Raw genomic sequence first — 17,624 nt, 5'->3', positions numbered from 1 at the left:
GAGCAAGCCTTTCAAATATCTAGGAAACCTCCAGGGAGAGGTAATATCAACTGCAAAGACCCTGAGAGATGAGCATGCTTGCAACATAGGGAGGCTGAGGGGAAGAGTGGTAACAGATGATGTCAGAGGCAATCAGGAGCTGGATCACCTGGGACTATGGTAAAGCATCTGTTTTATTCTGAAGGACATTGGTGGGGTGGGGGAGCCAACTGGAGAATTATGAGTAGGGCAATGGAAAGATGTGATGTTTTTAAATAATGGCTCTGAACTGCTGCATAACCGGACTTGAGGAAGCAAGAGTGGAAGCAAGGAACCCAGTTAGGCAATTGCAATAATGAGATGAGAGATAATAAGTACCTTGGCCTATGGAGATGAAGAGAAACACTCAGATTCGGATATTTTGAGGATAGAGCTGATAGGATTTGCTGATAGTTTGAATACTGGTTCTCTAGCACAAAGATCACTAATTATAAGCAGGATTCCCTCAGACTCACCAGGCTACTCAGGGGTGAAATGGAGCTACAAAACCAGAGTATAATTTACCTGATGGCCACCTGGCTGGTCTTTGCTCCCCCTTTCTGCAATCATATTCATAAGGCCATTTAATTAAAGATGTGGTAATATTTCTTTACCATTCTGACCCATGAGTGTAATAGTCAGACACTAAATTAGAACTGTGAAAATGGCATTTGAACTACAGGGACAGTCTATCTCATAAGATTTGGAGGGAAAGTCCTACTTAAGGTAATTTCTTCATGTGAATTCTCTGATGTTGTATAAGATTGGAACTATGATTGAAGGCTTTTCCACATTCACTGCATTCATAAGGTTTCTCTCCAGAGTGAATTCTCTGGTGTTCAGTAAGTTGGATCCTCTGCCTAAAAGCTCTCCCACATTCACTACACTCACAGGGCTTCTCTCCATTATGGGTTCTCTGATGTTGAGTAAGATCGGTGCTTTGCCTAAAAGCCTTCCCACATTCATTACTCACACATGGTTTTGCCCCACTGTGGATTCACTGACGCTAAGATTTGAGCTCTGGACAAAGGCTTTCCCACATTCCTTACACACATAAGGTTTCTCTGCAGTGTGAATTCTGTGATGTTCAATGAAGACAAAGAGCTTACTAAAAGATTTCCCACAATCATTACATTCTCTCCAGTATGAATTTTCTGATGCTGAATAAGGTTAGAGATCTGAATAAAGGCTCTTCCACAATCATCACACTTATAAGGTTTCTCTCTATTGTGATACCTCCGATGTCTGATGAGGCCAGTACTCCATCTGAAGGCTTTCCTACATTCAATACCTTCATAAATCTTCCCTCTATTTTGAACATGCTGCCTTTCATTAAAAGCTTTGCTGCAACTGAAGACTCTTGGAGATGCAGTACATGTTTTTTCCAGTATCTGTGTTCTTTGATAGTCACTGTTATGTGGATTCTGTTTGAAGCCTTGATCAAGTGTATCACATTGCTGGGGCATCTCTTTTGCAGGAAACTCTTGATAGAGTCTGAGTTCAGATTCTAAATTTCCTCTGACTTGTTACATCCTTGCCTTTTCTCTCTTGTGGAGACTTCCTCCTGGATAACTGTCATTGGCCTGAAACCAGTCTTCTCAGAATGAGACTGTTTCAGATTCACACTTCCCTCAATTCTGCATAATTTCACATCTTCCAAGCTTTCACTAAGCTTAGATCCTGCTGTAACCATTTCTTGTATTTCCATTTCTTCAGAAATTTTCTGGTTTGATTTAAACCTTTCTTCTTAGTCCTGGCCTCCAATTCTGAAACACAAATTCTTGATATCATCTGTCCTTTAATCCTGGAGAATTATTGTTACATGCAAAAATAAAAACTGTATGAAATAGATATTTCCTAGGAAATATAGGAATCAGTGCTGACTGATCCTATGTGCCTCAGCTAGAGAATGGAAAAGAGGAAGAAAGAAGTAAGGAGAGCCAAAATGGTAGGAGATGTGGTAGTCCCAGGATAACTAGTTTATTGTGTGTGTGCAGGGATGACAAGAGGGACAGTCAAAATGGTAACCTGAATATCAGGGAGTGAGAGGTGAGCTGAGCAAGTTGTGAGATGAAGAATCTTCAAGGAACATGGAAAGGGCACCACAAATAAGTTGTGCCTTAGACTTGAAGGCAGAAAAAAATAGAAATAGGACACTTGGATTCTTTTAATTTATATTTAGCCATGCTGCTTCATCTCGGCACTGGAATTCTTCCTTTCCATCACTTACCACAAATTAGCACTGACACAGAAATATGTACTTAGTGACATTCTTCCTACAGGGAGAGAAAAAAATGGGAGGGGCTTTTTATCACAGGCAATAACTCAAGATTTTTAAATATTTATCGAGCATCTACTTCTTTGTACCTCCTTAGCACTTACTCAGAGCCTCTTTTAATAACTACACAACCACAACCTATGTGTTATGGGCTGAATTTTGTTCCCCCCAAATTCAGATTTTAAAGCTCTAACATCCAATGTGACTGTATTTGGAAGTAGGGCCTTTCGGATGTAATTAAGGTTAAATGAGGTCATAAGGATGGGGCCCTAATCTGATAGGACTGGTGTCTTTATAAGACGATGAAGAGACAGAAGACAGCTCACTCTGCAAGCACACACAGGGAACAGGCCATGGAGGAAAGAAGGAGAAGTCACTATCTGCAAGCCAAGTAGAGAGGCCTCACAAGAAACCAACCCCGATGGCACCTTGATCTTGGAATCCAGTCTCCAGAACTGTGAGAAAATAAATTTCTGTTGTTTAAGTCACCCAGTCTGTGGTATTTATGGCAGCCTAAGCAGACTAATATATGATTTTTTAAGGACAAAAAAACCTAACCTAAAAAGATAATTGGCCAGGTTGATAATTCAGAGAAAAGTGGCCAAAGGAAATGAATGTTAGAACAAATTACTGTAAATGTTGCAAGTAAGGGGATATTTTGATTAAGATGATCTGTGAGAGACTGGGGAAGGGGGACAAAATACATCTATACCTGGATAGTTACAAAACTTGGGAGTCTTGCTTATGAAGCACATGAGAATAGGATAACGATTTGAGGCAAGAAAACTTCTATTGAATCTCTGAACATGGAAGATCCACATTTAACCAAAAATGGGGGTTTTTTGATACAAATATAAAAAAGCTTCATGACACTGGATTCAGCAATGATTTCTCAGATATGACACCCAAAGTACAAACAACCAAAGGAAAAACAGAAATTTAAAATTAAAATTAAAACTTGTGCATCAAACAACACAATAAACAGAGTGAAAAGGCAACCCACAGAATGGGAGAAATATTTTTGGGTCACGTATCTGATAAGGAATTCATATCCAGAATATGTAGAGAACTCCTACAACTCAACAACAGAAGAAGTAACCTGATTTAAAAATGGGCAAAGGACCTGACTAGAAACTTCTCCAAAGATATACAAATGGCTTACAAGCCTATGAAAAGATGCTCAACATCACTAATCAGTAGGGAAATGCAAATCAAAACTGCAAAGACATGTCGCCTCACACCCATTAGGATGGCTACTATCAAAACCACAGAAAGTAACAAGTGTTGGTGAGGATATGGAACCCTGTGCACTATTGGTAGGAATGTAAAATGGGCCAGTCACTATGAAAAACAATATAGTGGTTCCTCAAAAAATTAAACATAGAATTCATATGATCTAGCAATTCCACATCTGGGTATATATGCAAAAGAATTGAAAGCAGAGTGCAAAGAGTATTTGCACACCCATGTTCATAGCATATTATTTACAAGAGCCCACAGGTGGAAGCAACCAAAGTGTCCATTGACAGATGGATGGATAAGCGAAATGTGGTATATACATACAATGGAATATTATTCAGGCTGAAAAAGGAAAGGAAATTCTAACATAGACTAAAACATGGATGAACCTTGAGGACATTATGCTAAGTGAAATAAATCGGTCAAAAAAATACATACTGTTTATGTTTCCACTTAGATACTTAGAGTAGTCGAAATTATAGAGACAAATTATAGAATGGTAGTTGCCACAGGCTAGGGAGAGGGGAGAATGGAAGTTGTTGAATGGGTAGAGCTTCTCAGTTTTACAAGATGAAAAGAGTTATGGGGATGGATGGTAGTGATGGTTGCACAACATTACGGATAAATTTAATACCCCTGAACTGTACACTTAAAAATGGTTAAGATGATAAATTTTATATTATGTGTATTTTACTATAACTAAAAAATTTTAAAAGATGTATAGCTTCTAGTGTCTGAGGCAGTTAAGAATTGGTATGTGTCCTGCCTGGTCTCCCTCTCACATCTGTGCAGCTGGAGGCAAAGACCTCCATCACGGAGGAGTTGTAGGACAGAAGCAGCTCAGACCTGAGCCGTAATTTGACAACAGCCAAGAAAAGCTACTGATCTACAATATGAGTGGGAGAAAAAACATCTTCTGTTGGAAAAAAATACAAATATAACAGTAATGTTGACCAGTACAATGAAACTAAGGTGAAAATATGAATAAAATACTGGAAAAACTAAAAATTAGGCCAGTTCACCACAATGGACTAATTTCAATTATTTATTCAGAAAATGAGTGTAACATGTCTGAAGACAAGAACTTACTGAATGTCTTTGCCTGGACAATCCAGATAACTCAAACTCAGCTTGTCCTAGAATTCATTATCTACTCAGTTTCCAAATACTGCTTCTAAGTCCAAGTTCGTCATCAAAGTTCATAAGACCCCTCACGATAGAGCTCCTTAATCTCGCTTTGACTTCATCTCTCAGGCCCACCATGCTCACAATTATACCTGAAAAAAACTGAGAGCCCTGCAGTTCCTGAACTACACAGCCCCTCTAACTCCTGGGCCTTTGAAGATGTAGTATCCACCCCTGGCTGGAACACTCTTCCCTGAAACATTTTGCCCTAGGATAACTTCTGTTTATGCTTTACTACTGTTAAAAAGCAAAGCTCAACTGAGTAAATTTGAAGATCTAATTGGCTTTATTAAACAATTCATGAATTGGGCAGCATCTCATGTGGCAAGAAAAGGGATACCCCTAGGGGTTACACAACAAGGAAGGTGTTTATAGTAAGGAGGGTGGGATGAGGAAAGCAAGTCATCAGAAGAAAAAATGAAAAGTTCACTGGAGGAAAGTAAATGACAGGTGACAACAGCTTCTCATGGGCTTGTTGCTGGGCAAGAAGCAAGTCTTCCTTCCTCCTGCTGGAGCAGTAAAGTAGTTGCACTTCCTCTTTGGGAAGCTCAGACACCCAGTCCTCTGGGAAAGACTCCTGACTCCCTCCCTAAGCTGGGGTGAGTACTCTTCCAGAGGATCCCCATGGCAACTGTAGCATTCCCTTGTATCAAGACTGCACTAATCCTTATCCCCTATAGGTATTTCTTGGGTCATACACTGTGAGACATTCACAATTCTACCTCAAGGGCCTACAATAAACTCTATTACATTGAAGAGGCAAGGGAAGGAGGGAGGAAGAAAGCAGTCCTTTATAGGCATTTCTCTCCTCACAGCATATTCTGCCACTGTCCTAGCTCTGCACACATATTTCTCATCTAACATGCCATGGTCTCACCCCTCTGTCGTGATGACTTCCTGACTTGTCTGTTTCTTTGCTTCCAGGCTCTTGACTCTATAATTTATCCTCCAGTTAGAAGAGTAAAATTACTAAAACAGCCTAATTATGCTGATCTCCATCTTAAAACCTTCCAATGGATCCCTACTGGTTACAGAAAATAAAACTCTAGGGCTGGTCCTGTGGCACAGTGGTTGAGTTTGGCCTACTCTGCTTCGGTGGCAAGGTTCAAAGATTCAGATCCCAGGTGCAGACCTACACCACTTGTCAGCCATGCTGTGGCAGCAACCCACATATACAGTGGAGATGTTAGCTCAGGGCTGATCTTCTTCAAGCCAGAAAAAGAAGATTGGCAACGGATGTTAGCTCAGGGTTAACCTTCCTCAGCAAAAAAAAGAAAAGAAAAAAAACTCTTTCTTAACAAAGTATACTAAATCCTCCCTGATATATGTCTGCCCATCTCCCCAGCTCATATCTCCTCTTCCTAGCTCTGCTCATAAAGCCCTCTCATATGGCAACACCCCTCCTACTTTGATGCTTCAATCTCAAACAGCCAGGGTTCAGTCCTGGCTCCAATACTGACTAGTTTGGTATCCTTAGGAAGTGATGCAGCTACTCTGTGCCTTAGTTTGAACATATGAAAATGGGAATAACGGTATCTATTGCAGAGCCTTGTTGTTTAAGATTAAATGATAATATGCATAAAAGGCTTACAGCACTTCCTGGTACATGACACGCACTATTTAGTTGGCAGCTATTATAATCACCATCATTCTCTTTGAGGAGCAAAGCATCACCTCTTTCATAAAGACCTTATGACTGCCTGTATTATTCTGCTAGGGCTCCCATAACAGAAGACCACAGACTGGGTGGCTTAGGCAACAAAAACTTATTTTCTCACCGTTCTGGAGGCTAGAAGTCCAAGATCAAGGTATTATCAAGTCTGGCTTCTTTTGAGACCTCTTTCCCTGGCTTGCAGGTGGCTGCCTTTTTACTGTGTCCATACATGGTCTTTCTTCTGCACACATGCATGTCTCTGCGCTATTCCCTTTTGTAAGGACAAGTCATATTGGATTAGGGCCCACCCATAGGACCTCGTTTTACCTTAATTACCTCTTTAAGAGTCCTATCTCCAAATAGTCACACTCTGAGGTATTGGGTATTAGGACTTCAACATATGAAGTGGGGGCGGGAGGGGGGGACGACAGACAATTCAGCCCATAACGTTGCCTTACCCAAAACTGGTCCATTTCCTCCCTTGTATCCCCACAACATCCTCAACATAGCATCCTAAACGTGCCGTTATTAAAGTACCTGCCAAACTTTGTTTCGTATTCGGTTGTTGCAAACATGTTCCCTCCTACACCTACTAGACAGCACATCTATTTATTTTTGTATCTCTATTGCCTAAGAATGTACGTGGCACATAGCAAATGCTCAAAAGTGTTGAATGAGTAAGAAATTAAACGAATGAATGAGAGATAATGAGGCTTGGTCAAAGGGAGGCCAATTAGGAGGCCCCTGTAATTTACTGAGAAAGAGAGATTCAGGTATGACTGTGGTAGTAGCAGTAAAATGGGCTTATTTATCCATTCCAAAAACATACACTGAGAGCACAAATATGAGTAAAACAGTTCCAATTTCCACCATAATATTAATGACAATAATCAAAAACGTTCATACAGCTCACATTAGTGCCAGAAACTCTCCTAGGACCTCTACACTTAGCAACTCATGTAAATCCTCAAAGCAGCCCTAGAAGCTAACAGCTTATTGTTACAGGCACCAAACAAGAGGTCAGAAGTATAGTTGCCCCGGGCGAAGCATTAACTCAGAAACTGCTAATCTCTAGTCTGGAGTGCTCCGAGAATGCTAGGTAAATGAAGTTTAAACTGAGACCTGAACAGTGAGTAGGAGGTGGCCATGTAAACAGCAGGAGACGAGTGTTCTGGGCAGAGGCAACGGCTTACAGCAAAGCAAAGATTCTGATGAACAGGCCAAGTGCTCAACTTTGCACACTCCACTTCAGCGGCCCGGGGTTCACCTGTTCGGATCCTGAGCGCAGACCCAGTCACTGCCCATCAGGCCATGCTCTGGTGGCTTCCCACACAGAAGAATTAGAATGACCCACTACTAGGATATACAACTATGTACTGGGGCTTTGGGGAGGAAAAAAAAGAGGAAGATTGGCAACAGATGTTAGCTCAGGGCCAGCCAATAAATTTTTTTTAAAAGATTCTGAGGAAGGAAAGTGTGTATTTGAGAGTACAAAGGAAAGCCAGCATGGCCAGGAAGCAGGGTAAGGTGGGAAGTGGCTTGAGATTAGGCTGTAGAATGGGCCAGATAATGCAGACCTTAAAAGCAAGAGTAAGGATTTTGAACTTTATCTTAGGAGCAGTGGAGGATTTTTGAGTCCCCACTGCAGTGTAGGAAAAAGAAAACAAGAGACTCAGACCCAGGGGATTTGGTGGAAGCGAACCTGAGTTCAGTTTGGACATTTTGACTTGTAGCAACTTCAGGAATTCTGGGTGGAAATTTCCAGCACACAGGTATATGTGACGCTGTGCAGATCAGGTGGTGGCCGAAGCCATGAAAGAAGAGTTCCTAAGAAGACTGTGTAGCCAAAAAAGAGAAGAAGGCAAGGACAGAACCCTGGGAAACGCTGACACTTAAAAGCTTCGATTAAAGTCCCCTTGAAGAACAACAGGAGAGAATTGCTGAGAAGGTAGGAACGCAAGGAAAGACCAGTCACGAAGCAAGAACTTTCAAGGACTAAGTAACTACAATGTCAAATTCAACAGCGGTCAAGGGAATGAAGAAGTAAAGCACCCACTAAATCTGGCAATAAAGGGGTCATTTCTGGTGAAGAGGAAGGAGAAGAAACGAGAAGGCAGTGGTTGAGGTACACAAGAGGTGAGAAAGTGGAAGCTGCAGTCGTAGAAAACCTTTCTGTTAGCTTGACTGAGGCAACACAGTAGCTAACAGGGAGACACCAGATCAAAAAGTGTTTTCCTAAGATGTGAGCGCCTTACAGTTAATTTGCAGACCGAGGAAAAAGGGCTAGGGAGACTAGGAAGACACAAGAGAGGACAATTCATGGTGAAAAGTTCTGACTGGGATGGGAGCATGGGAAAGGGACTGGACCAAGAACAGAGAGGGTGGCTTTCAGGAGGAGGAAGACACCTCATCCTTTGAGTTTTCTCTTTGAAATACAAGAGGAAGTCATCAGTGAAGAGTACAAGAGGCAGAGGAACGTGACTGAAGGACCACTAAACTAAGGCCAAGTAAAAGAAGTGAGCTCCTAGCAGAGACTAGATGCCATGGAATCCTAGGGAAACCAAGGAGAGGTGTTTGTGGCTGCTCAGCATCCAGGTACGGGAACAAGAGGGGGACTGTGGGACTAATCCAAGACAATTCCCACCGGCCGCGAAGAGACAAAGGTGCTGATGATTAACAAAGCCATCAGGGCTTGTAGGAAAGGAAGAGAGGCCAGAGGGCATGACAGGCTGGGAGAATCCAAGGAATCAACGAAAAGTGAATGACAAGTAGACCGAATATGGAGAGAAAATGGGAAATCGGGGCCTTTCCTCTAACTTTACTCTCTCTCCTCCCAGCTAAGCTGAGAGCTTTTGGAGAGCGGTGTCTCATTCGCCCTGTAAGCCCAGCGGCCAGCAAACCACCGGGCGATCATGAGGCGGCTCATAAAGCCTTAACGAGGCGATGGTCAAGATTACAAATTAAAGGGTTGTTTCCTCAAGCACTGTTAGAAATCTCAAGGAAAACGAACTATGAGAGATGACTTTAAAATAGAGAAGACTGAGTGTCAGTAAATAATTGAGAATCACCAAATCATTCAAGATATCCCAAGAAAGGAAAAGCCCAACAGTTTATCATCCAATTTTTAAATAAGGAAGCACTAATCTATAAGAAAACCAGAGCGTCACTGCTGAAGGCCGGCCCGTGCCCGCGGTCAGAGGGGCGCTCGGGGGGTCGCCGTCTGCGAACCCCGGGGGCGCGGGGCCGGGCACCGAGGCGCCGGCCCGTCCGAGGCAGCTCGGGCGTAGTTCCGAGGGCCCGGGCGCCCGCGGGACCGTGAGGCGGGGCCGTCGCTCCTCCGACGGCGGCGGCGGCGGCCCGAGGAGAGGAGACGAGCACGCGCCCCGCGAGGCTGGGAGCGCGCCGGCCCGGGCCCCACGGTCCCCTGACCTGCAGCCGGCCTGCGGGGCGAGGCCGCTCCGTCAGTCTCCCCTCCAGACGCGGCAGCGCGGTCTCAGGGCGTCAGGAGCCCCCCGGCTCGGCCGCGACTGAGGCCTCGGCAGGCGGACCCATGCCGCGCCCACAGAACGGGCAGGCGGCACGGGCGCTCGCTCGGGCGGGTCCCCCTCAGCAAAGGCCGCCGGACACCGCTGTCTCGGGAGGGCGGCCCCTCCGCCCCGGCTCTGCGGGACCCCGCCCGCCCGGCCCGGCAGCGGGGCGCCGGCGCGAGGCCCGAGCAGACGCGGCGCTCGCAGCTGCCCGAAGACCGGTCCGCGTCTCCCCGACCCCCGCCGCGCCGACGGCCCAGCCCGCGGGGCTGCGATGCCGGACAACCCTCGGGAAGGGACGCAGGCTCGGCGGGCCCCAGGCGCTGACAGGAGAGCAGCCCTGCAGTCGCCGGGAAGACGGCCGCGCGGCACGAGCGGCCGCAGTCCAACGCCCACGATTCACTCCAGCTCCCTGGCGCGAGAGAGCAGACGCCGCCGCGCCGGAAGCCACTGCTCAAGCGGGCTGCTGTCCTTCCGGGCGAGCGCAGCTGGAGCCGCTCTAGGCGCCGCGGAGGACAGTGGTCTCGGTGGTTGCCCTGCCGCTCTGGAGCCGGAGAAGGCTCGAGACTCCCCTGAGGCGGAAGGCCCTGACAAGCTTCCATGACCCCGGTCCGCGCGACCCGGCCCAGTCTCCCCCCAGCTCCCAGCATCAGCCCTGGTGCAGCTCCGCGGAAGCGCAGCGTCCCTCCGGCCTCCCCAGCATCAGGCCTGGCGCGCAGCTGCACGCCCGGGAAGGCGCCTGTGAAGGGAGCCTGGCCCTGTGACCCCTGCAGACCACCACGCCATCCCCAACTCTCTCTCAGGGACCGGTCCTCTCCCGTCTCTCCAGCTCACTTCAGAGTTGAGAGGTTTTTTTATTGTCGAGTTACAAGCATTCTTTATATATTCTGGGTCAGATATGTTGTGTCTTGGGTCTTAATTGATAAAGATGGGTGAGTGACCACATGGAGAGGTCAATGTCATTGAAAGGAAAGTTTAGTGTCACTCAGTTCCCCTAGAAATGGCACCACTTGCCATGCATGGCCTCAGGATACCAGGTTCGGTGCGGAAGCAGAAGCATGAGCCAGGGGGGCGTAGGCCACGGCCTTTATTGGGGTTTCTGCGGGGAAAGGCAAGACAGGGCAGGGTAAACAGTTTAGGATTGGCTAGTTTGAATAATTTTGGCGGGCTCTAAGCTACAGACGTGGTCCCTAGTTGCCTAGCCCCTGGCTCTGGGATGGTTAAGGTAGAGGAATATCACCTCCTGGGGTGCACAGGCAGGGAGAGGAGGCCCAGCTCTGCACTGGTCAGTTTGCATAACGAAGGCATGATCACATCCTGAGCCCTTGTTGTCTCTAAGAGTTGGCTAGCCCGGGGAGGGGCAGCCTCTCCCCAGCAAGAAAGGTATTTCTTAAGATGTCAAAACATCATAATGTACAGAAAATTTAAAAACATGATTAATACAGATATATGATTTAGGGATATTTTCTTCCATTCTATGGGTTTTTCACTTTCTTGATGGCGTCCTTTGAGGCACAGAACTTTTAACTTTGATGAAATCCAATTTATCTATTATTATCTTTGGTTGCCTGAGTTTTGGTGTCGTATCCAAGAAACCATTGCCTCATTTTAGGTTACAGAGATTTTTATACCTATGTTTTCTTCTAAGAGTTTTATAGGTTTTGCTTTTACATTTAGGTCTTTGATCCATTTTGAGTTAATTTTTGTATATTCTGAAAGGCAGAGGTCCAACTTCTTTTTTTTTTTTTTGCGAATCGCTATCCAGTTACCCCAGCACCATCTGTGGAACTCTACTACTTTTGATTTGCCATCCTCTCCCTCCTGTCCTTACATCCCTTCTACCTGGCTAAGACACATGGTTCTCTATTTTAATAACTCCTCTGCTGACAACTTAAGCTCCCTGGCCCCTCTCTCTCACTAATACTTTGCCTAGCAAAACTCCAGTTGGCAGACAGAAAAGGCTCACTGAGTTCCAGGTTGTATTGATGAGAAATGATATATCCTGGTAAAATTCCTGAATTCTTAGAAATAAAGCAAGAGGTACTACAGTCTTCTGGATGGAAAATCTAAGTTATTTGCAAAGGAAAAAGAATCAGGCTATCATCAGAATTCTCGTTGTCAACACTGAAAGCAGGAAGAGAATGGAATAGTGGAATAGTGCCCTCAGACTCCTGAGAGAAACGGACTACAACCCAAGAACATTAAGTCAGATGCATGCTATCAATGACATTACACTGTCAGGGCAAATAGGTATTTGAGACTGTGTCCTATATGTCAAGGTTCTCCAGAGAAACAGCACAACAGAACTAAGGGGAGATATATATATATATGTTCATTATAAGGAATTGACTCACATGATTATGGAAGCTGACAAGTCCTGAGATCTTCAGTCACCAAGCTGGAGTCCCTGGAGAGCTGATGGTGCAGTCCAAAGGATTGAGACCCCATGAGGAGATGGTGCAGTTCAGTCTGAAAGCTGGCAGGCTAAGACTCGGACGAGCCAAAGTTTTAGTCTAAGTCTGAAGGCAGGAAAAAAAACCCTGATGTCCTAGCTCAAGGCAGTCAGGCAGGAGGAAATTCCCTCTTACTCATGGAAAAGTCAACCTTTTTGTTCTATTCAGGCCTTCAACTGATTGCATAGGGCCCACCCACATTAGGGAAGACAATCTCCTTTACTCAGTATACACATACAATTGTTAATCTCATCCAAAAACACGCTCAAATTAACCATCACGTATCCCCTTGATACTCCAGTTGAAGAAAATACCTTAGAAAAGACTTTAACACAGCAGCAAAAGAAACAGCACGCAGACCTCAAATGAAAGAAAATAAAGAGGGGAAAAACCTACTGGTGAGTCATGACCCCCACTATAAATAAGGACAGACTGGGAGTTTGTAATAAAAGAGCCAAATATTCATGAAATAGATGGGACATACTATAAGAAAAAGATCTAACAATAAACTAAACTGAAAGCACTAACCATATCAGTGAAATTCAGGAGGTGGGGATGAAGCATTTTAAAGGGCTCAGTTGGGGGTGACAGTAGATGTGGGAAAGAGGTTGGATATGAAAGTATTCTAAAGAATTCATCTCATTAGGAGTGAAGAGAGTTGAGAAAATATAGAGCATATTGGTAGAAGAAATAGTTGGCATCTTGATTTCAAATAATAGCGAATTGTGTGTCTGATTTGAAGAGAATGTACAGGAGACAACAATTAATGAAATAAAAAATTTAGTATGGTCAAGGGCAATGTATATGCAGGCTCAGTAGGTTTTCTGGTTCCTAAAGAGATAAAGTCATAAGGATAGTTGATTTCCTCCACCAGTCCAGCTCTGAAGGTGCCAGTGAGTAAGATCCGCCCCCCATAACTGATAGAACATGGCATGTTACCTGTAAGAGAAAGTTAAATTCTCAACAAATGGTAAATCTTTATGAAGTTTTACTAAAAAAATACTTTTCCCCTTTTAAAAGTCTATTATTAGGTCCCCTTTCAACAGGCTTTTTGAAGTACACTAACTTATGACTACAAGGACTGCTGTCCCTCCCTTGGCAAATCATATAAGATCTCACCTTCCCTTATCTGAGCATCAGGAAGCCCACCCCCTCTCTTACTCAAGTGGCCCTTTCTCCACATGAGCGTCACAGACACTACCCCTCTGACCACAAGGCATTCCTGGGGGTTGGGGTTTGCCTTAGATTGTACCTGTGTGTAAAAGAAACCCGTCTTTTTGATGAACTAAGAAACTGAGGTGTGATGGCCTCCCAATGTCTGGCTGGTGGCGTCCTTTCTACATGCATATTTTCAGTTAGCAACACAGTCTTATTTTAAATTCTGAGTCCATGATCTTATTTTCATACCACAAAAGTAAGTGAAAAGTATATGGCGCTGGAGGACAAAAGTAAATGCTGTGAGAACTATCCTGAGAGAGAAAATCATTGGGGAGAACTGGAACCCTGGGGCGGTGGGCAGGCTCCAGTGGAGGAGGGACAGTGCTGAGCCCTTGAGTTGTGCTCTTTTTTCCCCATCTCATTGCCTTCGGAGAATCACTACTTCCCCTCTTACCACTATGAAGCTGTGTATCATTACGTAGGGCTGCCAAACAAAGTATCACAAACCAGATGGCTTAAAACAATCAGGAATATATCAACACACAGTCCTGGAGAGTAAAAGTCCAAATCAAGGTGTCAGCAGGGCTATGCTCCCTCTTAAACCTGTCGGGAAATCCTTGCCTCTCCCTAACTTCTGCCGGTTCGCTGTCAATCTTTGGTGTTCCTTGGCTCGCAGCTGCACAGCTCGAATATCTGCCTTGGTCATGCCATGATGTTCTCCCTGCGCGTCGCTGTCTTACATGGCCATCTTCTTATAAGGACAGCAGGCATACTGAATCAGGGCCCACCCTACTCCAGTATGACCTCATCTTAACTAATTACATCTGCAACGACCCTATTTCCAAATAAGGTCACATTCTGATGTACTGGGACTAGGACTTCAGCTTATCTCTTTTGGGGGCTGGGGGGATACAGTTCAGCCCATTACAGGGTGATACACACAAACACAATTCCAGCAGCACAGGGTCCAATGGGGTTATGTCAGGAGTCACCAGAGTCTAGTTAACCCCTGAGTATTCTATTTCCCCTTCTTGGTAGCCACAGCCCTAACATGAGGTGATTCCAACTATAGGAGAAAAGCCCTTTCAGAAGACTAGTGCCAAGAGAGAAGATATAAGAGGTTCCCCAAGAGGTGCAGCCACCTGACGAGGGTCAGTAAAGGGGGTGATGAAGGCAGAGTGTGAGCCGCAGGTTCTCTGCTGTGGAACGTGCCTCTTCCCCTTTAAGACACCAGGTGTGGCATAATCTGGAGCCTGAGCCCGGGGCACCAGGAAGTGAGCTTACAGGCAGAAGTTTCAGACACATTTGAAACACAATCATGATAAAAGATAGAAATAAGCCATAAAACTCTACTAGATGAACCAAAATTAAGAGAAGAGCAGAACCAGAATTTAAAATAAAATTAATATCTGCAAAGAGACGAGATGATATTATGGACACAAGGAAGGAAAAAGCACTAATAAAGAATAAACCAAGTGGAAATATGGAATATGAAAACTAACATTTTAAGTAAAGAGCGCTGTAGCTGGGATAAAAGAAGGAATGTAATTGAAAACACATTAGTGGACCAGAAGATGAAGCTGAGGAACTCTTTAGAAGGCACCAGGAAGGAATGAAGACAAGGAAATTTTAGAGAAAATTTAAGTGATATGGATGCTGAAAATAGAAGTGTCAAAATTGATATAATAGGAATATTTAAAGAAGAAAAAGTAAATGGAGGAGAGAAAACATTTTTAATGTGATCTGGAATTAAGGATGGGTGACCTCAGACTGAAATGGCTCCTTGAGTGTCAAACAGGAGAGAAAGAAAAGAACACATGCACTAGACACTGTAATGAAATTTAAGAATATAAAAGAAAACCATATCCTAAAAGCTTTTAGAGAGAAAATATTACTTACAAAAGAAAAATAATGTGATTAACATCAGACTTAATAAGGATACTGGAAACAAGAGGACAAGAGAATAATATATTCATAGTGTTGAAAGAAAAAATTTTGAACCTAGAGTCTTGTCCTTGGGGTAAACTGTCATTTAAAAGTGATGGTGCAAGATGAATAGGTGGAACACAGAGGGTCTCTTAGGGCAGTGAAACTATTCTGTATGGTTTTCTAATGGTGGATACATATCATTATACAGTTTTGAAAACTCACACAATGTACAACACCAAGAGTGAACCCTAATGGACTTTGGGTGATAATGATGTTCTGGTGCAGGATTTTGATAGTAGGGGAGGCTATTCATATGTGGGGGCAGGGGGTATATGGGAAAATCTCTGTACTTTCTGCTCAATTTTGCTGAGAATCTAAAACTGCTATAAAACTAACGGTCTACTTTTTTTTAAGTGATGGTGCAATATACTTATGCTCTCACTGAAACCCTTTTCTGAAAACACTTATTCTTACACAGGAAGAAGTATTATAGTAAAAAAGATAGAAATCCAGAAAAACAGAGTGAGATATAGAAAAGTAAGAGTCCACTGTACATGTATACTGGGTTTAGACAATTAAGTGAATGGCAGCTGATAAGAGCCAGGTTTCCTACTGTTGATGTGGGAGGTTATGGACAAGCAAGGGAGGAAGACTGGAGTGATCCAGGTGGCAACAGATTAAAGTTGGAGATACTGGGTTCAGCTTAATATACATACAGATAGACATATACAGAAAGATGTATACATATGTGGGTTAATATATACACATGTAATTCCTTGCTTCGTCAGCTGAGAGGACCTAGAAGCAGTGACACTCCAGTGGCAATGACCATACTTGGCACCCAGATCTTGGTTTCTAATACCATTCTCCAATAAAAGAAACCAGAGGTCCTTAGAGAAACAGCTGATTCTAGGGTTGGGACAGGGAATATACAAGATGATCCAGGAGCATCTGATAGTGCCAGAAAGTAAGGGAGCACTTTAAAAAAAAAACCCACAATACTAGGAATATGTCAAAGAGACACAAGAGCAAACTGAAAGACAATGGCCAAAGCTGAAACTATTTAAGCAACAAAATAAACAACATAATATTGATTAGAACCCAAAGTGTAAAATATCTATGAGATCATATGATTAAATAAGTGGTTGATTGAACAAACAAACAAATGTGGGAGAGGAGACAAATCTGCCATGCAGAAGGATTTGAAATAATTTATGTAGATACTCTCCCCTCATGGAGGGGGAGCATAACTCCCTACCTTTGAGTATAGGCTATGCAGAGTGACTTCCTTATGCAAACAGGGGGAAAGAGTAATCTTACAGTGGAGAAGCCTGACAAACACTACTTCAAGTAGGTGACATCAAGGTTGACATCAACAATGATAAGTCGTGTTTATTTGATATGATGTGATGAGAATGGAACTTTATCTCTGTGGTATACCTCCTAAAAAAAACCTTCAAACTCCAGGCTGATCTTGAGAAAAACATCAGACAAACAGCAATTGACAGACATTCTACAAAATATCTGACCAGTACTCCTCAAAACTGTCAAGATCATCAAACACAAGGAGTCTCAGAACGTGCCAGTCTAGAGAAGCATAAGGAGACATGACGGCTAAATGTGATGTGGTGTCCCAGATGAGGTCCTGGAACAGAAAAAGGACATTAGGGGTGCATGCATCTTTACACATTCATGTTTTAATGTTCTTTGGATAAATACTCATAAGTAGAATAGCTGGATCACAGGGTAGATTTATTCTTAATTTTTTGAGGAAACTCCATACTGTTTCCATAGTGGCTGCACCAGTTTGCACTCCCACCAGCAGTGTATGAGGGTTCCCTTCTCTCCACATCCTCTCCAACACTTACTGTTTCCTGTCTTGTTAATTATAGCCATTTTGATGGGAGTGAGGTGATATCTCATTGTAGTTTTGATTTGCATTTCCCTGATAGCTAATGACATTGAATATCTTTTCATGTGCCTGTTGGCCATCTGTATATCTTCTTTGGAGAAATGTCCATTCAGATCTTTTGCCCATTTTTTAATTGTGTTGTTTTTCTGTTGTTGCAATGTATGAGTTCTTTATATATTTTGCATATTAACTCCTTATCACATATATGGTTTGCAAATATCTTCTCCCAATTGTTAGGTTGTCTTTTCATCTTGTTGATGGTTTCCTTTTC

The sequence above is a fragment of the Equus asinus genome, chromosome 12 (genome assembly GCF_041296235.1).
Source record: "Equus asinus isolate D_3611 breed Donkey chromosome 12, EquAss-T2T_v2, whole genome shotgun sequence".
NCBI lineage: Eukaryota > Metazoa > Chordata > Mammalia > Perissodactyla > Equidae > Equus > Equus asinus.
Note: the sequence above shows the minus strand (reverse complement) of the source record.